Source organism: Arachis hypogaea, chromosome 19 (genome assembly GCF_003086295.3).
Source record: "Arachis hypogaea cultivar Tifrunner chromosome 19, arahy.Tifrunner.gnm2.J5K5, whole genome shotgun sequence".
Taxonomy (NCBI): Eukaryota; Viridiplantae; Streptophyta; class Magnoliopsida; order Fabales; family Fabaceae; genus Arachis; species Arachis hypogaea.
Window position 1 is genome coordinate 39,941,328 of NC_092054.1, and position 26,137 is coordinate 39,967,464.

The following is a 26,137-nucleotide window of genomic DNA, read 5'->3' on the forward strand; positions in this document are numbered from 1 at the left end:
CTGTGCAGTTATCAAAGTTTCCTGCAACAACATATGAAATAAAATATGAATATGTTACTAAATAAGTAACATGGGACATTAAAGATAACATATTCATAACCAGGATTCAATTTATCAAGCGCAACAAGGTAATCATCAGTAGTAAAAATTACTATCTGACATGGTAGTCACTTTCAAAGTCTGAGCCTTGACACAGTAAATTATGATTGCTACCTTGTGATTCAGAGTTCATAAGCTCAAAGGCTGCAGATCCTGTCCTTTCCGTCTATAACAAGTCATTAACAAAAGTACTAAACCAGAACTCTTAAGAACTAACATCTTTTCTGCTCAAATAATGATACTGACAATAATTAGACAAATTGTATTGGTTGGTAGTAACATGTTAGGCCATGTTACACTTCGTGTGAAGGTCTAATTTGTCAGGAACCTTGGTATCAAGAGACAAGATCAATATGAAAGAACAAAGAAACAGAGTACGAAGACCATGTTTTCAATGGGGAGCAAAACCAAAGATGACATACAATTCCCACTACACAAAGAAAATTAAAAAGGGAGAAGTAAATAACATGCATCGCAAGTTAAATAGATGCAATGGATTTTACTAGGTTAAAGCAAGGCAAGAAAAATGCTGCTTAAGTGAAGCAAATGAAAAAGAAGGCTAATAATGTAGCTTAAGCTTTTATTTTACTAAAACTGTATGATTATATTAAAGGGTACAAGTGAAAGCCAAACCACATCTATCAGCTGGATATTGTTCCCCAAAGTGTTCAAGCAAGAACTTTCTCCTGCAAGTTGCAAGCACACAATAACGTTCAGCAGTGAGCAATGACTCCATAACAGCTCTTTTTTGGGTTTCCTGGCAAATTGGAAGTCGGAATATATTAGGCAGGAAATGGTTATAGCTTGTAATGTGAAATATGCATGAAGTGGCAACTTCAATTGTAACACCCTAATTACCCTAAGCCTTACCTCGCGTCGTAAGGCAAAGGTTAATCAAAGGTTACGACAGATCTAAGCTCATACATATAATACATAGAAAGGAATAATATATTCTAGAAACCCGATGACGGATACAGCTCAAAACAAGATTTGAAAAGCGCAAAACGTACTCACGAAACTACTAACTTAAAGCACAAGATATATATATAATATAACAAAAGATAAGAGTATAATAGGATAAGAATCTAGCCACGGCTCGCGGAGTTTAAGCCGGCTAGTTACATATAGACATACAGAAATTTGGAGTTAAAAACAGCTTATACAAGTTTTTCTCTCTCAATACAAGCCTCTAGGCAAAAACAAAATACAAAAGATGAGAGAAACTAAGCAAAATAAATCAAAAGACTCCCAAAACAGAATGAAGATCCTCCGCTCTGTCACCACCAAGCAACTCACCGAGGTGGATTATGACATGCATCTGAAAAATACAACAGAAATATGTTATGAGAACCGGAGGTTCTCAGTATGGTAACAGTGCCCAGTGATGTAAGATATAAGACTCCGGGACGCTAGAGGCAATCCTAGAACGTCATATTCATCACAAGATTTATCTTAAAGCATAACTAAAATAATAAAGCATCATTCAAAACTTTAACATATTAAAAGGGTAATCTAACTTAAAGGATTCTATAACTAACAATTCTCCACTGTCCCATAGCTTTCACCAACCTATCCTCCATGCGATCCCATCGCCACCGCCTTCCTAGCCTCCTCAATCCCAGTAGAAAACACAATTAATTACAATGCAAGTAAAACACAAGTATAGACATATATTTCAAGTAATTCAAGTAGGCAATTAGACATGTTATACACATAGGCAATCAATTACAAGTCAGCAAAGCATACAAACAGATAGAAGATGCATATGATGAATGCCTGTCCTACTAGCTGTATATCACATTGTCGGTTCAACTGCCAACCCGACACATCTCCATGGAGATGTCGCCCTTCGGAATCATCATTGGGAACCCCCGAGATATGGTGCTCGGAACACCGTCCAGAATTTTGTGCCTGCACACTCTATTGATCCGAAGGGATGCGAGCGAGATAGTCTTGCCACAGACCTCACATCTCAACGTAAGCGGGATTAACCACCGTCCCTGTCGGGCGCATAGCGTCTCATCAATCTCAGTAGAAAACAGTAGTTTAGTGGTTTTCAGAAAACATTTTCAGCATATCATGGATCCATCATTTCATTTCGAGTCCTCGATTCATCTCAACCGCTGTTAACTCAACATTTCCATTCCAAGTCCTCGACTCATCTCAACTGCTGTCAATTCAACATTTTCAATTCTGAACTCATCAGTTTATCAGTTCTCAATTCATATACCAATCTACCTTCACACACCATCAAACCCATCCTCAGTACACCAGAAACCTAAGCCTCCGTTTTTTCTAATTTTTCAAAATAATATCAACTAAATCTCTTAGGTTCTTTCCCATGTTTTAGTACCCAAAATTAAGCCCAAGAGTCTTAGAATGGTGTCATAGAAGTATAGAATCTTGTTGGGAAGGTGAAATAGTTGAAAACAAAGTTTAAGTTTGAAAAACAGGGCATGTGCGTACGCACAGGGATGTGCGTGCGCACGCCCAGGAAAATTTTCAAAATGTGTGCGTACGCATAGGGGTGTGCGTACGCACAAGTACAAAATTCTTTAATTCTGTTCACTCACACAAGGTGTGCTAGCGCCCTCAACAGATTGCCCTTCCCAACGTGTGCGTGCGCATAGGCTGTGCGTGCGCCCAGGTTGTAAAACTCCATTGGTTATGTGTGCGCACAGGTCGTGCTAGCGCTGCCAATAGCAAGCCTTCCCTTGTGTGTGCGTACGCACAAGGCTGTGCATGTGCACAGGTTTTAAAAATCACACGGGTGTGCGTGCGCACATATCAGAAATCACAAAACTCTGCAACATTGTAGAATTTTAGATTTTGACACCAAACTTTCCAAAATCATATCTTCCTCTAGCAAAATCGAATTTCTGCAAAACTTAAACCATTTTAAAGCTTGTTCAATCATCTTTCATTTGGTATAAAAAGCATTGAATTTCAAGTAAGGTAGCTCAAGATATGATTTATGGAAGTTCACCAAAATTTCCATTTTTACCAAAAGCTCACAAGGTTCAATTTTCCCCAATCCTCAACTAAAATCATACCAAAGCCCTTCCGAATTCTAATTTACATTATAACTCACCCCTTTAGGTCACATTTCACCATTCTTACCAAATTTTTCTTCACATTGCATTATTCTCAATCTCAACATCAAATGTATAACACTATAATCGATCCTCATTCAAATTTTCCATTCACATTACCATTTCATCAACCTCAACATCACATATATCATACGAAGCCACTTTTCAATCCACACAACCATTCATCATCATCATATCATTATCAATCATCATAATTAAACTCAAAAATCATCAACCCATCATAATTCATCATACATCATCATTCAACAACTCAACAACCATTTAAATTCAAACCTATCCTATAGGTCCCTAGCCTAAGTGTCCAGAAATATTATATACTACATAGAGAAAATCAAAACCATACCTTGGCCGATTCCCAATATGCCAAAAAATCCAAAATTGAGTGCAAGCTAAGCTTCCAACCACAAGCAAGCCACCAATATAATTCCACAAGCACCAACAAGCTCTAATAATTGCCAATAATCATAACCTCAAGCTATAATACACATAAATCATAACTAATCAACCTAGGGCTCAACATAATCATAATTTCACAAGGGTTCAAGAATAACTCACCTTACCCAACAGTTTTGGAAGAAAAGCCCACTAGTAATCAAGTGCTAGAGTGTACCTAAACACCCAAAACACAAGATTTCACTCAAAACCAAAACTCCAAGATTCGAATTTCATAAGGACATGAAACTGGACAGAAAAATTCAAAAATCTTACCACAAATCTTAAATAGAAGTGACGGACTCAGCGAGAGCTTCGCGTAGCCGCTAACGGCATGCGAATCGGGCACCGTAGCTCAAGTTATAGTCGATTGATTGATGAGGTGAATAATGTTTCTCTCTTCTCCTCTCCCTCTTTTCTTTTCAGCTGAGTGGGTGTGTTTGTGAGTGTGTTGTTGCTGAATGGGTTCATTAATGAACCCTTATATATGTTGGGCTTGGGCCCAACTTGGGCCCAATCCAACCCGTTAGCATTTTTAGCTCGTTTGGCCCAACTTTGGGCCAAACCTTTAAAATTAACGCCTAGTTTTCGACTTTAAATATTTTTCTAAGGTTTTTGACTGTTTTCACTTTTTTCTCGCACAGTACCGGGCAGACTTAAACCGGTTCGACCGGTTCAGCTGTCAGTTTGCGGTTTTTCTCGGTTTTTTGCAGAAAATATATTTTCTGACTCAAAAAAATTCACAGAGTCTAAAAATCATACTTAAATCCTCAGATTGTCATTCTAAATTGTCGGATCCTATTTTGGGCAATTTAATTATCTAATTAGGCGGTTAATTAGGTTCGGTTCTTTCACTCTCCCCACTAAATAAGAAAATTTGCCCTTAAAATTTAGTGATTACCTAAGAAAAGCTTGGGATAATCCTTTCGCATCTCGGATTCCAATTCCCAAGTATGCTCTTCCACTCCTGCTCGCTTCCAAGAAACTTTAACCAACTGAACATCCTTTCCTATCAGTTTCTTCACACTAGTGTCGTTGATTCGCACTGGTGTTACTTGAAAAGTCAAGTTCTCCCTCAACTCAACCGACTCAGGCTCTAACACACGAGTCGCATCCGACGTGTACTTGATAAGCCACCGGCCTAAATCGCCTATACACGATATATATGCAAAGGAGTGGAATATATATAGATATAATAGTGTAATAATCATAGGGGACCAGTCGCGACTTGCGGAGTTTAAGCCGACTAGTATATACAGACATACAGAGTTTGGAGTTAAAAACAACTTATACAACTATTCTCTCAAATAAGCCTCTAAGGCTATAAAGATAAATATACAAAAGATGTGAGAGAAACTATAACAAAGAAAAACATAAATAAACCAAGGAAGAACCATGCTCCGCTCTGTCACCATATCCGCAATCTCACCGAGGTGGACAATGACCTGTATCTGAAAAATAACAACAAAGTATGAAATGAGAACCGGAGGTTCTCAGTATGGTAACAGTGTCCAATGATGTAAGATGTAAGGCTCCGGGACACCGAAGGCAATCCTAGAACTTCACATCACATACATATATTCAAGCTTAGAACAAAATAAATAAATATATAAAGAATTTAAACCATAAACCGGGTTATATAAACTTAGGGAAATTCTAACTAATATTAATCACACCGATGTATCTCACAGCCTACCCTAACCTCCGTGCGATCCCATCGCCACCACCTACCTAAGCTCCTCAGCACCAGACAATCACAATTTATGCAAATAAGTAAAACACAGATAATATTCATATACAACAAGTAGTCTAAGAATCAGGTAGGCATGTTATACAATTAGGCAAACTCAAGTAAACAAAGCATGCAAGCATACAGAAGATGCACATGATGAATGTCTGCCCTATTTGCTGTGATATCACATGTCGGTTATCGCCAAACCCGATAGAAAATCCGGTCGATAACTCCCGGATTAGTCTCTCTATTGCGCATAAAGAGGAAAATTCTGAGGGGTGAGTGCCCTACCACCTTCCTCTGGCTATCGCATAATTCCGTGGGTTAGTGCCCTACCACCTTGCAATCAGAGAGAAGTCGCATTTTCAGGAGGACAATGCATATCGTAATCACATATTCACCACTCTTCCTTCTCTCTCAACCAACTCATCCTCAGTACACCAGAAACCTAAACCTCCATTTGCTAACTTTTCAAAGTAAATCCCAATCAAACCTCCTAGGACCTTTCCCCTATTCCAATATCCAAAAATAAGCCCAAGAATCTCAAAATGGTGTCACAAAAGCTTACAAGCTTGTTGGGAAGGTAAAACAATTGAAAACAAAGTTTAAGTTTGAGAAACAGGGGTGTGCGTGCGCATGCACAGGAAGTTTCAAAACGTGTGTGTACGCACAGGGGTGTGCGTACGCACAGGTACCAAAATTCACAATGTCTGTTCACTCGCACAACCTGTGCTAGCGCCCCAACAGACTGACCTTCCCAACATGTACATGCGCACAGGACTGTGCGTACGCGCAGGTTGTAAAACTTCCTTGGTGTGTGCGTGTGCACAAGGCTGTGCGTGTGCACATACCAGAAATCACAAAATTCTGCAACTCTGCAGAATTTCAGATTTTGACTCCAAACTTTGAATGATCATAAATTCCTCTACAAAAATCCAAATTTTATGAACTTTATATCAATTTGAAGAGTTTTCAATGAACTTTAATTTAACTCAAATCTCAATAAATTTCAAAAACCGAGGCTCAAGTTATGATCTGTCAAAGTTCATCAAAAATTTATTTTTACCCCAAAACCTCATAACCTCAATTTAACCAACTTTCAAACCAAAACCAATCTAATCACTACCCTAACAATACCAAAACAACATAAAAGTCCATACCACTCATTCCTCAATCTCAGCCATCCATAATCTTCCATTTTTACTATTCCACACCATCAAAATTATTATTCTCCAACAAACCAAAAATCATCACATACAAACCTAATTCTCCTCATTCATCAATAACATTTCCAAACCTTCACTCACTCATCAACCCACCAATTCTTCCACATTTAACCAAATCTCAACTCAATAATTCTATTCACAGTCACATTTCCTATCTCAATTTTCCAAAAAAAATTCAAGCATCATAAATCAATTCATATATATATATATATATATATATATATATATAACACCAAGTCTTACTCACCAACAAGAACCTCAACTTTACCACCAATTAAATATACCAATCCATATCACATACAACTTTATATACTCTACCAATAATTATCACCATTCACAATCATTCTATCATCATTCCCATATCTTCAACTTAATCCACATCATCTAATAACCCCATCAACATTTCACAAGCCACTACACACATACATAACAATAAAATTATCTCAATCAATCAACAACATCAATAGTTCAAATCCTATCTTAAGGTCAACTAGCCTAAGTATCCATAAACATTACATATTACATAAAGAAAATTGAAACCATACCTTGGCCGATTTCCAAATCTTTCAAACACCAAAACGAAGCCACCAAACTTGATCCAAAGCCTCAACCAACTCCAACAAACACCAAAGCTCAAACTAACAACACATATATCACCAAAATCAAAACCTAAGATACACAAAACAACTAAACACAAGGGTTTAGTAAAACCTTACCTTACTCAACAAGATTAGGGGTAAAATTCAACAATTACCCGCTACTAGAGATCACCTAAACAAGCAAAATCACAAAACTTGCTAAGAAACCAAACCCAAAAAAGCGCAGGAACTTAGGGCTAGAAATTGGAGAGTGAAGAGAGAGATCTTACCAGATTTCTTTAGATAGAAAGGGAGAGCTCATCGAGAGCTTCCCATGGCTGCAAACGGCTCGTCAATCGGAGCTCCGGATCAAAAGTTATGAAGCTTTGAAGGAGGAGATGAATAGTGTTCTTCCTTCTCCCTCTCATCTCATGGCAGCTGCGCCCCTCTCTTCATTTGGGGAAGAAATGAGCTGAAAAGCTCATTTAATAAGCTTATATATGTTGGACCTTGGGCCCAACTTGTGCCCGATACAACCCGTTAGCGTTTTTAGCTCGTCCGGCCCAACTTTTGGCCAAACCTTTAACACTACCTCCCGGTTTTTCATTTCTAATATTTTTTCTAAGGTTTTCGACTGTTTTCACTTTTTCTCGCACAATACCGGGTAGACTTAAACAGGCTCGATCGGTTCAACTGGCGATTCGCGGTTTTTCACGGTTTTACGCAGAAAACACATTTTCTGACTCGGAAAGATCTACTGAGTCTAAAAATCATATTTAAATCTCCAAATTCTCATTCTAACTTTCTTGAACCTAATTTGGGCATTTAAATTATTTTATTTGTGAAAACTCTGGTTCTTACATATTACATATAATTTAAAGAGAATACTAATATGGTAATTAATAATTCGTGTCAAGATTCAATTGTTTCAAAAATATTGATTTTGAGTAAATTTTATAACTATTAATATAAATTTGTTTATACTAATATCTAATGATATTTTTATATATAGAAAGAAAATAATATTGTTTTTAAATAACAAGCATAAAAATTAATTATTTTATTTATGCAATAAAATTAACACCTAATCAAACGTAAAAGTATATACATTAAATTATTTCAAAGTTTAGATAGTAAATATTAAAATTAATTATTAGTAAAAAATTTAAATTCTTTCACATAAAAATATTAACTAAAAAAATTTATCAGTTAATCTTTTTTGTTTACAAAGATTTTGATTTTCTTAGCCAACGGGTACTTTTGTTCCATACGACCTTTTTGTAAAAATAATTTGATTTTATTAATCTTTTATACTATAATTTATAATGTCAGGACAAAGTAAGTTTAAAAAATTTATATTCCTAACATTAGAGGCAAAAATACTAGTTAAATAAAGGATTAACCACTAAAAATGCCTCTGAATTATTCAAACGCTGACAATAATGACCGTACTTTTATGATCGAAAAAAGTAATATTTAATAATTTAAAAATCTGCACGAAATATCTAGCCGTCAAAAAAGACATTTTTTGTTAACAGAAATATCTGATGCGACAAACAGAATGCAAACATGGCATCTGTAACTGATGATGTGGCACCGTTTAAAGATTAGGGTTTTAATTTCCCAATTAAATCCCTAATCTTCTAAATTTTTCTCTCTTTTTTGTTTTCCATTTCCAAATCTGCATTTTCATTCTTCCTCATTCAGCATTTATGAGTCTCTCTCTACAAACAACAACAGCAACAAGAACCCATGAAACCCTCACAAAATCGTCCCTACCAACTCTGTCGAGATCACCTCCAGTGCCTACTTTCACCGTCAGAGCAATATCCTTCTCCCCACCTTGCTCATCCTTCTCTGTCTATGACCTTCATTTTCAGTCTCACCACCACTGCTTCAACATGCCGATGTCCTTGTCCGAGCATGTCTTTCAACGCCAACAAAGGAGCTAACTCCCATCCTGTCAAGCTTGCCTTCCAGTTTTGGTTATGGTGCTCGCCTTTTAATTTTGACCATCGTACTTGCCTTCCAATATTAATCATCCTCACATTCTAGTTCTAGGTGTAGTTTTTTGTTATTGTGATGTAGTTTTTGGTTATTGTAATGTAGTTTTGGTGTTGAGAAAAGTAGAAGACGAAGCTACGGCGGTGACTATGACATCAAAATGAGAAGAGAATATTGTGTGCTTGTTGGGTTGCTTGGAATAGAAATGGAAACGGACTTGTGGGACCATGAGGACTTATTGGGTTGCAGGAGGCCTCAGTTGGAAAGAGAAAGTGGTGATGACAAGAGAGGTGGCGATGGTGGTGGCAGTAAAGGATGATCTATTTTTTTATGGAAGATTGAGGGTTTAAGATTAATAAATTTAGAGTTGGGGATGAAGACAACGCCACGGGGAAGAGGAATAAATGAGAGGTAAAGAGGAGAGAGTGAGTGGGGAGAGAGAAGATGAAATGGCCAAATGGCTAATTGCTAAGGAGAGTGTGGAAGGTACTTAATAATGCAAATGGAAAAGTGATGTTGTATTGATGATTCAGAATAATAATTACAAGGAAATTGGAGCTATATAAGTTGGTACTATTACTTGAAGACAAAATAAACCAATGAAACAGTGATATGAACTAAAAATAAAAAGTAAAGCAGAAAATGTAGTAATGCTCATTGAAGAACTGAAGATTGATAGTTTAGAAGTTATAGTAAACTCTCGTTGCAAGTATAGTTACTAAACCAATCAATCAACATTTCTTACAAATGTTTTGATTGTCACAAGTAACAAACCCCTTAAAAATTGATAACCGAAGTATTTAAACCTCGGGTCGTCTTCTCAAGGAACTGCAGGGAAGTATGTTCTTATTATTGGTTATGAAGATTGTAAATCGGGGTTTTGAAGATGAGGAACAAGTGATTTGAATTGCAATTAAAATAAGTAAAAGACTGTAAAATAAATAAATAACTGTAAAATAAATTTTTGGCAAGGTATGAGAAATTAGAAGTCCTATCCTAGTTATCCTTATCAATGATGATGAATATTTTAATTCCACTTAGTTAGCCTTTACTTAAAGTAAAGAAAGGTCAAGTGACTAATTATGTTGATCTTCAATTCCTAGTTAATCCCTAAGGAAAGATTGGGATTATTGAAGTTCAATTCAATTAGCAAAGATAGCAATTATCGATCATGTTGAGTTTGATAACTCCTGAGTTACTGATTTCTTAACCAAGACCAAAGGGGAAAAGTAAATCTACTGGAATAAAAATATCTTCAGATTGGAAGCAACCGTAATATAAATAAAAGAGAGCGATAATAAACTGAAATACCTCAAATAACATTAATTCAAAGAATAATCTGTAACATAGAAGAATTCATAAATTAAATTGAGAAGCTAAATAAAAAGGAATGTTGAACCTGATAAAAAGATAATCCTGAAAGCAAAAGAAATCCTAAAAGAGAGAGGAGAGAACCTCCCTCAAAACTAAATCTAAATCATGAAAAGTAACTAATTGGAGACTCTCCTTTGAATGGATGCATTTTCCCACTTCATAACCTCTGATATGTGCCTTCTGAACTTGGATTTGGGCCAAAAAGGGCTTCAGAAATCACTGGGAGCGTTTTCTGTAATTTCTGGTGCGTGGCCTCTGTCACGCGGTCACGTCATTTGGAGTTTTCCTTGTCACGCGGTCGCTTCAGTCATGCGTCCGCGTCATATGCGTTTCACTTAAGGTGCGCGATCGCGTCAATCACGCGGTCGCGTCACTGCCATTTCGCGCTGGCATGCGGCCACGTCGTCCATGCGATCGCGTTGCTTCCAGTTTCTTCAAAAACTCCGTTTTGTGCTTTCTTTCCATTTTTGTATGTTTCCTTTCCATCCTTTAAGTCATTCCTACCTTAGAAGATCTGAAACTACTCAACACATGAATCACGGCATCGAATGGAAGTAAAGGGTAATTAAAATAATTATTTTTAAAGCATAGGAAACATGTTTTTCACATACATCACATAATAAGGAAGGAAAAGTATAACCATGCAATTAACATGAATAAGTGAGTGGAGGATTGAATAAATCACTTAAATTAGGCACAAAATATATCATAAAATATGGGTTTATCAACCTCCCCACACTTAAACAATAGCATGTCCTCATGCTAAATCCAAGATAAAGAGTAAGGTAAGGTTGAAGTGGTGAAATCTCATGCAATGCAATCTATTCTAAATGCAACTACCTAAATGAATCATGCAATTCTAATTTTTTATTCACTTGTATATAAAACTTACATGTAGTTGAATTAATTTACATTCTCAAGGAATCTTATATATAGCCAAACCTTAGATAGTGATAAAGTACCTTTACAATTGAGATGGGAGAGAAAAAACATTTTACAATTTTGTAAGACAATTAATAATTTAAGTAGAGATATATGTTGATGAGCTATTGAACCCTCACTGAATTTTGTGTTTACTCTCTAGTCACTCAGTGTTTATTGGGTTAATCACTCTATTCTTCTTTTTATCCTTACTTTCTATAACTTTGTTCTTCATCTAACCAATCAACAATTATAGAATATAGGCATATAAAAATCATGAGGTCTTTAATTAAGGTTGTAATGGGGCCAAGGTAAAGGTAAGGGTATATATATAAGGCTAAGTGAGCTAATAGGTGAATCCTTGATTAGTCTAAGATCTCACCTAACATACATAATTTGTAAAGCAAAGCTTCTTTACCTATTTTCCATATTTTTTCCACTTTTTATGTTACATGCTCATATTTTAATTTTTTTTATCCCATGTGCATTGTTTTTTTGCATTTGGGGAATTCTTTTGTATCCCCTTTATTCAAATACTAAAAAATAAATTTTTTTAATGCACATGGTAATTCAATTATTTGATTTCACATGAGCATGCTTCCCAAAATATTTATTTTGAATTATTTTATTCTTTTTAACTTTCTACCCTTTGTTTTTATCATCCATATTCCCAATAGGTTTGAACACTTACACAATACACAATTTCTATCTTAAGCTAACCAAGGATTCAACTTGGAATTTTTATTTTGTTTTTCTGCTTAAGGCTAGTAATGTGGTTATAAAACAAGAGGGGTTTTAAAGGCTCAAGGGGGCTAACAAGGGTGATGTAAAAGGTAGGCTAATTTGGGAATAGTGAGCTAGAATCCAACAATGGCCTCAATCACTTTCTTGGTATGTATCTATATTTTATAATCGGACATATAGATTAAAACAAAGTAAAGAACACCAGAATAAATAAGAAGGGCGGAACACACAAGAATAAAATATTATGGTTTAAATGTAACCATGCAATTAAGCTCAATACTCACAGGCTGTGTATTCTCTAACTCAAAAATCATATATCAGTTATATATGTCATGCAAGTAAAAATTAAGAGTTCCCATTATTCTCAATGTAAATCTTAAGGTGGCTTTAAAGTTCTAGTGTTTCTCCTTGATGAAATTTTGTTAACTAACTAACATGTAATGCTATATATACAAGGTGTGGGTTGTTTTTATTCTGTTAAAGTCTCTAGTTTACTTCCTTTTTATACTTTTAATTTAAACTAAGTTATCTTATTGGTGCACGAAATTGTGATCATCAATGGCGCTAACAACTTGGTACGCACAATTGTAATCTCAACTCTTTATCACAACTTCGCACAACTAACCAGCAAGTGCACTGGGTCGTCCAAGTAATAAACCTTACGTGAGTAAGGGTCGATCCCACGGAGATTGTCGGCTTGAAGCAAGCTATGGTCACCTTGTAAATCTCAGTCAGGCGGATTCAAAAGGTTATAGAGTTTTAATAATTAAAAGATAAATAAAACATAAACTAGGATAGAGATACTTATGTAATTCATTGGTGAGAATTTCAGATAAGCGTATAGAGATGCTTTCGTTCATCTGAACCTCTGCTTTCCTGCTGTCTTCATCCAATCATTCCTACTCCTTTCCATGGCAAGCTGTATGTTGGGCATCACCGTTGTCAATGGCTACTTCCCGTCCTCTCAGTGAAAATGGTCCAAGATGCTCTGTCACAACACGGCTATTTATCTGTCGGTTCTCGATCATACTGGAATAGGATCCATTGATTCTTTTGCGTCTGTCACTACGCCCAGCACTCGCGAGTTTGAAGCTCGTCACAGTCATCCCTTCCCAGATCCTACTCGGAATACCACAGACAAGGTTTAGACTTTCTGGATCTTAGGAATGGCCATCCATGGGTTCTAACTTATACCACGAAGATTCTAATATCTCGGACTCGGTCCCCTGTATTAGATATCCAAGAGATATCCATTCAATCTAAGGTAGAACGGAAGTGGTTGTCAGGCACGCGTTCATAAGTTGGGAATGATGATGATTGTCACGATCATCACATTCACATTAAAGTGCGAATGAATATCTTAGAAGCGGAATAAGTTTGTATTGAATAGAAAAACAGTAGTACTTTACATTAATCCATGAGGAACAGCAGAGCTCCACACCTTAATCTATGGTGTGTAGAAACTCTACTGTTGAAAATACATAAGTGATGAAGGTTCAGGCATGGCCAAATGGCCAGCCCCCAAAAATGATCTAAAGATGAAACTAAAGATAATCCAAAGATGTAAATACAATAGTAAAAAGTCCTATTTATACTAAACTAGTTACCAGGGTTTACAGAAATGAGTAATTGATGCAGAAATCCACTTTCGGGGCCCACTTGGTGTGTGCTTGGGCTAAGCATTGAGATTTACACGTGTAGAGGCTTCTCTTGGAGTTGAACGCCAGTTTGTAACCTGTTTCTGGCGTTTAACTCCACTTTGCAACCTATTTCTGGCGTTTAACTCCAGAATGCAGCATGGAACTGGCGTTGAACGCCAGTTTACATCGTCTAAACTCAGACAAAGTATGGACTATTATATATTGCTGGAAAGCCCTGGATGTCGACTTTCCAACGCAATTGAGAGCGTGCCATTTGGAGTTCTGTAGCTCCAAAAAATTCACTTTGAGTGCAGGGAGGTCAGAATCCAGCAGCATCTGCAGTCCTTCTTCAACCTCTGAATCTGATTTTTGCTCAAGTCCCTCAATTTCATCCAGAAAATACCTGAAATCACAGAAAAACACACAAACTCATAGTAAAGTCCAGAAATGTGACTTTTATTTAAAAAATAATAAAAATATACTAAAAACTAACTAAATTATACTGAAAACTATGTAAAAACAATGCCAAAAAGCGTATAAATTATCCGCTCATCACAACACCAAACTTAAATTGTTGCTTGTCCCCAAGCAAATGAAAATCAAATAGGATAAAAAGAAGAGAATATACTATAAATTCTAAAATATCAATGAAACTTAGTTCTAATCAGATGAGCGGGACTTGTAGCTTTTTGCCTCTTGAATAGTTTTGGCATCTCACTTTATCCATTGAAGTTCATAATAATTGGCATCTATAGGAACTTAGAGTTCAGATAGTGTTATTGATTCTCCTAGTTCAGTATGTTGATTCTTGAACACAGCTACTTTATGAGTCTTGGCCGTGGCCCTAAGCACTTTGTTTTCCAGTATTACCACCAGATACATAAATGCCACAGACACATAACTGGGTGAACCCTTTCAGATTGTGACTCAGCTTTGCTAAAGTCTCCAATTAAAGGTGTCCAGGGTTCTTAAGAATACTCTGTTTTTGCTTTGGACCTCGACTTTAACCGCTCAGTCTCAAGTTTTCACTTGACACCTTCACGCCACAAGCACATGGTTAGGGACAGCTTGGTTTAGCCGCTTAGGCCAGAATTTTATTCCTTTAGGCCCTCCTATCCACTGATGCTCAAAGCCTTAGATCTTTTTTACCCTTGCCTTTTGGTTTTAAGGGCTATTGGCTTTTTGCTCTTGCCTTTTGGTTTAAAGAGCTTTTGGCTTTTTCTGCTTGCTTTTTCTTTTTCTTTCTATTTTTTTCGCTATTTTTTTCTGCAAGCTTTTGTATTCACTGCTTTTTCTTGCTTCAAGAATCATTTTTATGATTTTTCAGATTATCAAATAAAATTTCTTCTTTTTCCTTATTCTTCAAGAGCCAACATATTTAACATTCATAAATATCAAATTCAAAAGACACATGCATTGCTCAAGCATTCATTCAGAAAACAAAAAGTATTGTCACCACATCAAAATAATTAAACTAGTTTCAAGGATGAATTCGAAACCATGTACTTCTTGTTCTTTTGTAATTAAAACATTTTTCATTCAAGAGAGGTGATGGATTCATATTCATAACTTTAAGGCATAGACACTTAGACACTAAGATAAGGCTCAAAAACCGAAAAGCAGAAAATAAATAGACAAGGAGATTAAGGAATCAGTCCACCTTAGTAAGGGTGGCGTCTTCTTCTCCTTGAAGAACCAATGGTGCTCTTGAGCTCCTCTATGTCTCTTCCTTGTCTTTCTTGCTCCTCCCTCATAGCTCTTTGATCTTCTCTAATTTCATGGAGGATGATGGAGTGCTCTTGATGCTCCACCCTTAGTTGTCCCATGTTGGAACTTAATTCTCCTAGGGAAGTGTTGATTTGCTCCCAATAATTCTGTGGAGGAAAGTGCATCCCCTGAGGCATCTCAGGGATTTCATGGTGAGGAATTTCCTCATGCTCATGTTGAGGTCCATGATCTCTTGTTTGCTCCATCCTTTTCTTAGTGATGGGCTTATCCTCTTCAATGAGGATGTCTCCCTCCATGTCAATTCCAGCCGAATTACAGAGGTGGCATATGAGGTGAGGAAAGGCTAACCTTTCCTAAGTGGAGGACTTGTCAGCCACCTTGTAGAGTTCTTGAGGTATAATCTCATGAACTTCCACCTCCTCTCCAATCATAATACTATGGATCATGATGGCCCGATCTATAGTAACTTCAGACTGGTTGCTAGTAGGAATGATTGAGCGTTGAATGAACTCTAACCATCCCCTAGCCACTGGTTTGAGGTCATGCCTTCTTAGTTGAACCGGCTCGCCTCTTGAGTCAATTTTCCATTGAGCTCCTTCCTCACATATGTCTATGAGGACTTGGTCCAACCTTTGATCAAAGTTGACCCTTCTTGTGTAGGGGCGTGCGTTCTCTTCCATCATTGGCAAGTTGAACGCCAGCCTTACATTTTTCGGACTGAAATCTAAGTATTTCCCCCAAACCATGGTAAGCCAATGCTTTGGATTCGGGTTCACACTTTGATCATGGTTCCTAGTGATCCATGCGTTTGCATAGAACTCTTGAACCATTAGGATCCCGACTTGTTGAATGGGGTTGGTGAGAACTTCCCAACCTCTTCTTTGGATTTCAAGTCGGATCTCCGGATACTCATTCTTCTTGAGCTTGAAAGGAACATCAGGGATCACTTTCTTCTTGGCCATAACTTTATAGAAGTGGTCTTGATGGACCTTTGAGATGAATCTCTCCATCTCCCATGACTTAGAGGTAGAAGCAATTGCCTTCCCTTTCCTCTTTCTAGAGGTTTCTCTGGCCTTAGATGCCATAAATGGTTATGGAAAAACAAAAAGCAATGCTTTTACCACACCAAACTTAAAATGTTTGCTCGTCCCCGAGCAAAAGAAGAAAGAAAAATAGTATAAGAAGAAGAAAATGGAGGAGATGGGAGAAGAAGATGTATTCGGCCAAGGAGAAGAAGAGAGGGTTGTGTTGTGTGAAAATGAAGAAGGAGTGATGGGTTTATATAGGAGTAGGGAGAGGGTGAAGTTTCGGCCATTAGGGTTGGGTTTGGGAGGGAAATTAGTTTAAATTTTGAAGGTAAGTAGGGTTTATGGGGAAGAGAGGGTGGATGTGAGTGGTGAAGAGGTGATGGGAAAGAGTGATTGAGGTGATTGGTGAAGGGTATTTAGGGAAGAGAGTTATGAAAAGGTGTAAAGGGGAGAGAAGAAGTGGTGGGGATCCTGTGGGGTCCATAGATCATGTGGGGATCCTGTGGGGTCCACAGATCCTGAGGTGTCAAGGATTTTTCATCCCTGCACCCTTTAGACGTGTAAAATGCCCTATATATGCAATCCTGGCGTTTAACGCCAGACTGCTGCCTGTTTCTGGCGTTAAACGCCACTTCCATGCTCTGTTCTGGCGTTTAATGCCAGGTAGATGCTTGTTTCTGGCGTTAAACGCCAGCTTGGTGCCTATTTCTGGCGTTAAACGCCAGACAGATGCTTGTTTCTGGCGTTTAAACGCCAAACTGCTCTCCTCCAGGGTGTGCTGTTTTCTTTTCTGCTGTTTTTCATTTTGTTTTTGATTTTTCAGTAGTTTTTGTGACTCCACATGATCATCAACCTAATAAAACACGAAATAACAATAGAAAATAAATAAATATAATTAGATAACATTGGGTTGCCTCTCAATAAGCGCTTCTTTAATGTCAATAGCTTGACAGTGAGATCTCATGGAGCCTCACAGATGTTCAGAGCATTGTTGGAACCTCCCAACACCAAACTTAGAGTTTGAATATGGGAGTTCAACACCAAACTTAGAGTTTGGTTGTGGCCTCCCAACACCAAACTTAGAGTTTGACTGTGGGGGCTCTGGTTGACTCTGCAGTGAGAGAAGCTTTTCATGCTTCCTCTCCATGGTTACAGAAGGAGATCCTTGAGTTTTAAACACAAGGTTGTCCTCATTCAATTGAAGAATCAATTCTCCTCTGTCCACATCAATCACAGCTCTTGCTATGGCTAGGAAGGGTCTTCCAAGGATGATGGATTCATCCTCATCCTTCCCAGTATCCAGGATTATGAAATCAGCAGGGATGTAAAGGCCTTCAACCTTTACTAGCACGTCCTCTACTTGTCCATAAGCCTGTTTTCTTGAGTTGTCTGCCATCTATAATGAGATTCTGGCAGCTTACACCTCAAAGATTCCCAGTTTTTCCATTACAGAGAGTGGCATGAGGTTTATCCCTGATCCAAGATCACATAGAGCCTTCTCAAAGGCCATGGTGCCTATGGTACAAGGTATTAAGAACTTTCCAGGATCCTGTTTCTTCTGAGGCAATATCAGTTGATCCAGATCACTCAGTTCATTGATGAGCAAGGGAGGTTCATCTTCCCAAGTCTCATTACCAAATAACTTGGCATTCAGCTTCATGATTGCACCAAGGTACTTGGCAACTTGCTCTTCAGTAACATCCTCATTCTCTTCAGAAGAAGAATACTCATCAGAGCTCATGAAGGGTAGAAGGAGGTTCAATGGAATCTCTATGGTGTCTAATTGAGCCTCAGATTCCTTTGGTTCCTCAAAGGGAAACTCCTTATTGGTCACTGGACGTTCCAGGAGGTCTTCCTCACTAGGATTCACGTCCTCCTCCTCCCTTGTAGGTTCGGCCATGATGGTTAAATCAATGGCCTTGCACTCTCTCTTTGGATTTTCTTCTGTATTGCTTGGGAGAGTACTAGGAGGAGTTTCAGTGACTCTTTTACTCAGCTGGCCCACTTGTGCCTCCAAATTCCTAATGGAGGACCGTGTTTCATTCATGAAACTTACAGTGGCCTTAGAAAGATCAGAGACTATATTTGCTAAGCTAGATGGATTCTGCTCAGAACTCTCTATCTGTTGCTGAGTGGATGATGGAAAAGGCTTGTTATTGCTAAACCTGTTTCTTCCACCATTATTAAAGCCTTGTTGAGGCTTTTGTTGATCCTTCAATGTGAAATTTGGATGATTCCTCTATGAGGGATTATAGGTGTTTCCATAGGGTTCACCCATGTAATTCACCTCTACTATTGCAGGGTTCTCAGGATCATAAGCTTCTTCTTCAGAAGATGCCTCTTTAGTACTGTTAGATGATTCCTTCAATCCATTCAGATTCTGAGAGATCATATTGACTTGCTGAGTCAATATTTTATTCTAAGCCAATATGGCATTCAGAGTATCAATTTCAAGAACTCCCTTCCTCATAGGCGTCCCATTATTCACAGGATTCCTTTCAGAAGTGTACATAAACTGGTTATTTACAACCATGTCAATGAGTTCTTGAGCTTCTGCAGGCGTTTTCTTTAGGTGAATGGATCCACCTGCAGAATGGTCCAGTGACATCTTTGATAGCTCAGACAGACCATCATAGAATATATCCAGGATGGTCCATTCTGAAAGCATGTCAGAAGGACACTTTTTGGTCAGTTCCTTGTATCTCTCCCAAGCTTCATAGAGGGATTCACCTTCTTTCTGTTTGAAGGTTTGAACATCCACTCTAAGCTTACTAAGCTTTTGAGGAGGAAAAAACTTGGCTAAGAAAGCCGTGACCAGCTTATCCCAAGAGTTCAGGCTATCCTTAGGTTGAGAGTCCAACCATATTCTAGCTCTGTCTCTTACAGCAAATGGGAAAAGCATAAGCCTGTAGACCTCGGGATCAACCCCATTGGTCTTAATAGTATCACAGATCTGCAAGAATTCAGTTAAGAACTGAAAAGGATCTTCAGATGGAAGTCCATAAAACTTGCAATTCTGTTGCATCAGAGAAACTAATTGAGGTTTCAGCTCAAAATTGTTTGCTCCAATGGCAGGGATTGAGATGCTTCTTCCATGTAAATTGGAATTTGGTGCAGTAAAGTCACCAAGCATCTTTCTTGCATTGTTATTATTTTCGGCCATGTCTCCTTCTTTTTCGAAAATTTCTGTCAGATTTTCTCCCGAGAGTTGTGCTTTAGCTTCCCTTAGCTTCCTCTTCAGAGTCCTTTCAGGTTCAGGATCAGCTTCAACAAGAATGTTCTTATCCTTGTTCCTGCTCATATGACAAAGAAGGAAATAACAAAAAAAATATGGAATCCTCTATGTCACACTATAGAGATTCCTTTATGGGAGTAGAAGAAGATAGGAATAGAAGAAGGAGAATCCAAACACAAGGGTGAGGAGTGGGTTCGAATTCTTAGATGAAGAGAAGTGTTAGTAAATAAATAAAATAATTAGAAGGAGATGAGAGGGGGAATGAATTTTGAAAATTAAATAAATTAAAATAGAAATATTTTTGTTTTTAATTAAAAATTAAAGTCAAAGTTCGAAAATTAAAAAGAAAAATTGAAATTAAATTAAATTTAAAACAATTAATTAATTAAAAAGGAATTTTAAAAAAGATGAAGGTGATTTTCGAAAATTAGAGATAGAAAGTTAGTTAGGTAGTTTTGAAAAAGATATGATTGAAACAAAAAGATAGGATTGGTTTGAAAAAGATTTGAAAATTAAATTTTGAAAAGATAGGAAGTTAGAAAAGATTTTGAAATTGATTTTGAAAAAGATATGATTGAAGCTAAATTTGAAAAAGATTTGAAAAAGAAATTTAAAAAGATTTGATTTTGAAATCAAAGTTGATTACTTGACTAACAAGAAACTAAAAAGATATGATTCTAGAGTTTAAAGGTTGAATCTTTCTTACTAGGCAAGTAACAAACTAAAAATTTTTGAATCAATCATTTTAGTTGTTAGCATTAATTTAAAAAATATGAAATAAAAATAAGAAAAAGATTTTGAAAATAAATCATAAAGTTTTCGAAAATATGAAGGAAAAATTGAAAAAGATTTTATTTTTGAAAAATATTTGAAAAAGATAGAATTTTTAAATTGAAAATTTGATTTGACTCATAAGAAACAACTAGATTTTAAAATTTTTTGAAAAAGTCAACTCAATTTTTCGAATTTGATGAGAAGAAAAAGGGAAAGATATTTTTTTGATTTTTGAATTTTAATGATGAAAGAGAAAAACATCAAAAAGACTCAAAACATGAAAATTATGAATCAAAACAAGAAAAATATGCAAGAACACTTTGAATGCAAAGATGAACACCAAGAACACTTTGAATGTCAAGATGAACACCAATAACTTATTTTTGAAAAATTTTCAAGAAAAGAAAACATGCAAGACACCAAACTTAAAAATTTTTATTCTTTAGACATTAATGTTTCAAGAATGCATATGAAAAACAAGAAAAGACACAAAACAAGAAAATATGAAGATCAAACAAGAAGATTGGCCAAGAACAACTTGAAGATCATGAAGAATGCAATGCATGAAATTTTCGAAAATAAATTTTTTTAGAAAATTAAAAAGATGCAATTGACACCAAACTTAAAACTTGACTCTAGACTCAAACAGGAAACACAAAAAAAATATTTTTGATTTTATGATTTTGTAAATTTTTTTGTATTTTTCGAAAATTAATTGGAAAAAACGAAAAAAGAAATTTTTTTTTGTATTTTTAGAAAATAAGAAAAAAAAGCTTAAAATTAAAATAAAATTACCTAATCAGAGCAACAAGATGAACCGTCAGTTGTCCAAACTCGAACAATCCCCGGCAACGGCGCCAAAAACTTGGTGCACGAAATTGTGATCATCAATAGCGCCAACAACTTGGTACGCACAATTGTAATCTCAACTCTTTATCACAACTTCGCACAACTAACCAGCAAGTGCACTGGGTCGTCCAAGTAATAAACCTTACGTGAGTAAGGGTCGATCCCACGGAGATTGTCGGCTTGAAGCAAGCTATGGTCACCTTGTAAATCTCAGTCAGGCGGATTCAAAAGGTTATAGAGTTTTAATAATTAAAAGATAAATAAAACATAAACTAGGATAGAGATACTTATGTAATTCATTGGTGAGAATTTTAGATAAGCGTATAGAGATGCTTTCGTTCCTCTGAACCTCTGCTTTCCTGCTGTCTTCATCCAATCATTCCTACTCCTTTCCATGGCAAGCTGTATGTTGGGCATCACCGTTGTCAATGGCTACTTCCCGTCCTCTCAGTGAAAATGGTCCAAGATGCTCTGTCACAGCACACCTATTCATCTGTCGGTTCTTGATCATACTGGAATAGGATCCATTGATCCTTTTGCGTCTGTCACTACGCCCAGCACTCGCGAGTTTGAAGCTCGTCACAGCCATCCCTTCCCAGATCCTACTCAGAATACCACAGACAAGGTTTAGACTTTCCGGATCTCAGGAATGGCCATCCATGGGTTCTAACTTATACCACGAATATTCTAATATCTCGGACTCGGTCCCCTGTATTAGATATCCAAGATGATACCCATTCAATCTAAGGTAGAACGGAAGTGGTTGTCAGGCACGCGTTCATAAGTTGGGAATGATGATGATTGTCACGATCATCACATTCACATTGAAGTGCGAATGAATATCTTAGAAGCGGAATAAGTTTGTATTGAATAGAAAAACAGTAGTACTTTGCATTAATCCATGAGGAACAGCAGAGCTCCACAACTTAATCTATGGTGTGTAGAAACTCTACCATTGAAAATACATAAGTGATGAAGGTTCAGGCATGGCCGAATGGCCAGCCCCCAAACGTGATCTAAGGATGAAACTAAAGATAATCCAAAGATGTAAATACAATAGTAAAAAGTCCTATTTATACTAAACTAGTTACTAGGGTTTACAGAAATGAGTAATTGATGCAGAAATTCACTTCCGGGGCCCACTTGGTGTGTGCTTGGGCTGAGCATTGAGATTTACACGTGTAGAGGCTTCTCTTGGAGTTGAACGCCAGTTTGTAACCTGTTTCTGGCGTTTAACTCCACTTTGCAACCTGTTTCAGGTGTTTAACTCCAGAATGCAGCATGGAACTGGCGTTGAACGCCAGTTTGCGTCATTTAAACTCGAGCAAAGTATGGACTATTATATATTGCTGGAAAGCCCTGGATGTCGACTTTCCAACGCAATTGAGAGCGCACCATTTGGAGTTCTGTAACTCCAGAAAATCTACTTTGAGTGCAGGGAGGTCAGAATCCAGTAGCATCTGCAGTCCTTCTTCAACCTCTGAATCTGATTTTTGCTCAAGTCCCTCAATTTCAGCCAGAAAATACCTGAAATCACAGAAAAATACACAAACTCATAGTAAAGTCTAGAAATGTGATTTTTATTTAAAAACTAATAAAAATATACTAAAAACTAACTAAATTATACTGAAAACTATGTAAAAACAATGCCAAAAAGCGTATAAATTATTTGCTCATCTCTTATGCTAAAAAGGGTAAACTATACTAATTAATCCATATTTTCTATAACTAATAAGTTAGAATTGCAACTAAACTAAATGGCTAAAATATGAACTAAAGTGCAACATGCAGAAATAGAGTAAAAATACATGAATATAGCAATGTATAAGTACTGATAAAAAAATAGAAATAAAGAGAAAAATACAGAAAAGTAGCAAAATAAAGTAAAAGAGTCTGTAGTGGTTCACCAAAAAAATACGCCAGAGATGGCGCCCCACACTTAATATGAAGCATCGTCCCTGATGCTCACTCAAGCAGGGTGTGAAGGGGTGTCATCACTGGAAGGATGGGTAGCTGGGGTCTCTGTGGTGGTGGACTGAGGATCTGCCTGCTGCAGAGGAGGTGCTGACTGAATAGGGATCTTTGGGTCGGAAGCCTGAATCTGATGTGGGGCCTCCTACTGGGGCGCAGCCTGCTCCGTGCCTGCCTGTGCAGCCTCTCTCTGTGGACGGGTCTCCGCCTCGTGGTCATCTGCCTCCTCCTCAGATGGCTCTGATAGAGTGTCAGGCTCGGAGGGGATGTCGCTGCCAGAACGGATCATCAGCTTCAGGTGCTCATAGCGTCGCTTGCTGCGACGCTCAGATCTCTCGTATCGCCGCTGGTTGCGGTGCTTCATCTGGTCTAGCTGCTGAAACAGGCGGTGTACTAAGTGATAAACTGGCTCTGAGGCAAGTGGAGGTGCAGTGGTGGTAGCAGGGGTAGCTGTAGAGGAGGAGGGGCCGGCAGATGGTGTGGCTGTCTCATCAGTAGGAGTGAGGAATGGAGATCTGTAGCCCAAAGCCAGCAAGTTTCTGCTGTGAGGGATAATTTTCTTGCATTCTGCAGCAGGTGGCTTCTCATCAGCATCCTCCCAAGGCACGTCAGCTCGACGGCCAAGCTGTGTAATCAGATATGGAAAGGGGAGAGTGCCTCGGATGTGGACCCTGGCTATGTAGTACCGAATGAAGCATGGCAGGTACATGTCCTTACCCTCTATCACACACCATAGGAGGGTGATGATAGCGGCAGGTAGCTCCATCTCGTGAGTACTCGGCATAATAAAGTTGCTTAGGATCTGATGCCATAGCCGAGCCTCATCATTCAAGTATGCCCGCTTGATTCCTTTAGGCATGGTGATGTTTTGACCCATGACTCATGGAACAGTCGGGTCAAGGGCGATCCTTGCCTTGACGGCGTCCCAGTCAAATTTCATGAAGCGCATGTCCTCCTCAGCCTGTTGATAACCATCTGGCTGATCGAATTTAGGCAGGAGCTTCAAAACATCCTCTATGGCCTCTTCAGTGACCAGTATTTACGTCCCTCTTAGGTTTACTGCATCTAGGGAAGTTTTGAAGTAATTGCAGTAAAATTCCCTTACCCAAGATGCATTGACCTCAGTCAGGTTTCTCACCAGGAAGAACCAGCCTCTTTGTTTGATCTGATCAGAGGTGTATTGCTGGAGTTCTTCTGGGATCTTCAAAGTCCTCTCCAGGTACAGGTTCTTGGAGATTGCAAATACCGGATACTTCAGCTCGCAGTATCGGTTTGCAAACTTAATAGGATCAGTAGCAGGGAGTAGCTGGTCAGCCTTTTCCTGCGGGGTAAAGTGTTTCTCCCGCCAGGAGTCATCATGCATGATGTCCAGGATGGACATGGAGGATTCTCCTCTTTTCCATTTGCCAGTTGTTGCCTTTCCCTTTCCTTTTCTTTGGGTGTCAGACATCCTGAAAAATAGAAAACCAGGATATAATAAAAATAAGAAAACAAGTAGGCAAATCACAAAATAAGCATATAGTGGCAAAGGAGCAGTGGAGTAATGAAAATGAATTAAGTAAATGAGCATTAAGGATTGAATAGGAGTGAAAAGTCCGAGAAGAAAAATTAACAATCCAAAATGTATTAGAAATCATGTTAATCAGGAAAAATTATCATCATGCCTTGGTTAGAAGGTTAAAGAGAATAGTGAAAAACCAATAAAGATGTTTTAAAAGGTGAGGTTGGTTAGGAATGAAAAACGAGTTTAGGAAGTTAAAATTAGTGAATGAGTAAACAGTGGGTTAGAGTAAGTGGCATGATGAACATTTTCTAAGTAACAGGCAGTCGCAATTAGAAGCTATAGTTAACTCATATCCAAACAAGGGAATCAGGTTGATGATGAATCAGAAATTGGAAGCTAAACATCAAAAATGCAGATTATGAACCAGAAAATCAAAAAGAATAAGAAAGCTTGCCCTGGTATTCATGAATTGGTTTGGTAAAAGCAGAATAAAGCAGAGTTCAAAGTGCCAAAACCAAGACATGAATGGAGACAAAACAGTTTACAGAAAATTGGGCAGCATTCCAGCTAAAATTGGATGTTCCCAAAAATTAAACAGTAAGCAGGACAGTTCATATGAAACAAAAATATAGCTGCAATTACATATAAGGGATATGAACATCGAAAAGCAGTGTAAAGAGCAGCAGGAAATAAGAAATTACAGCATATGAATAATACTAACAGTAATAGCAGAATTGCGAAATTAATAAAACAGGTAACAAGAACAGCGTAATTAATCAGGCCTAAATCTACTAACCACATTCTAGGCTACCTAACCACCTAGAATCCAGTACAACATGCATATCTAACTAGCCTAATGATGAACATAAACAGAAAAATATGTAATTAACTAGGAATTGAAAGAAACGTGGCGTTTGGCGGAACCTGGAAGGCGTATGAAAGAAGGTGCGGCAGAGAGGTGGCTGGGGGATGGTGGTAGTGGCGGCTGACGCGGTGGTTGATGATGGTTGTGCGGCGGTGAAGGCTGTTCGGAGGCAGGGGAGTTTGGGGGGGGGGGTAATGTGGGTAGGGGGAAGGAAGGGAAGGGGGCGTTGGTGGCGGTTGGATGCGCGGCGGTGACGGCGGCGCGGTGGGTGTGGCGGTCGTAGAGGTGGGCAGTAGTGATGGAGGGAAGAAGAGGAAAGA

At 37.9% G+C, this 26,137-nt stretch overlaps 1 non-coding gene across 1 annotated transcript; it reads left to right on the forward strand.

Annotated features, from left to right (window-relative positions):
* Positions 1-19,281: 19,281 nt before the first annotated feature.
* On the forward strand, positions 19,282-19,389 carry LOC112781123 (small nucleolar RNA R71). The gene has a single exon (XR_003191917.1). It is a non-coding gene; the product is annotated as a small nucleolar RNA R71 (small nucleolar RNA).
* Positions 19,390-26,137: the final 6,748 nt, after the last annotated feature.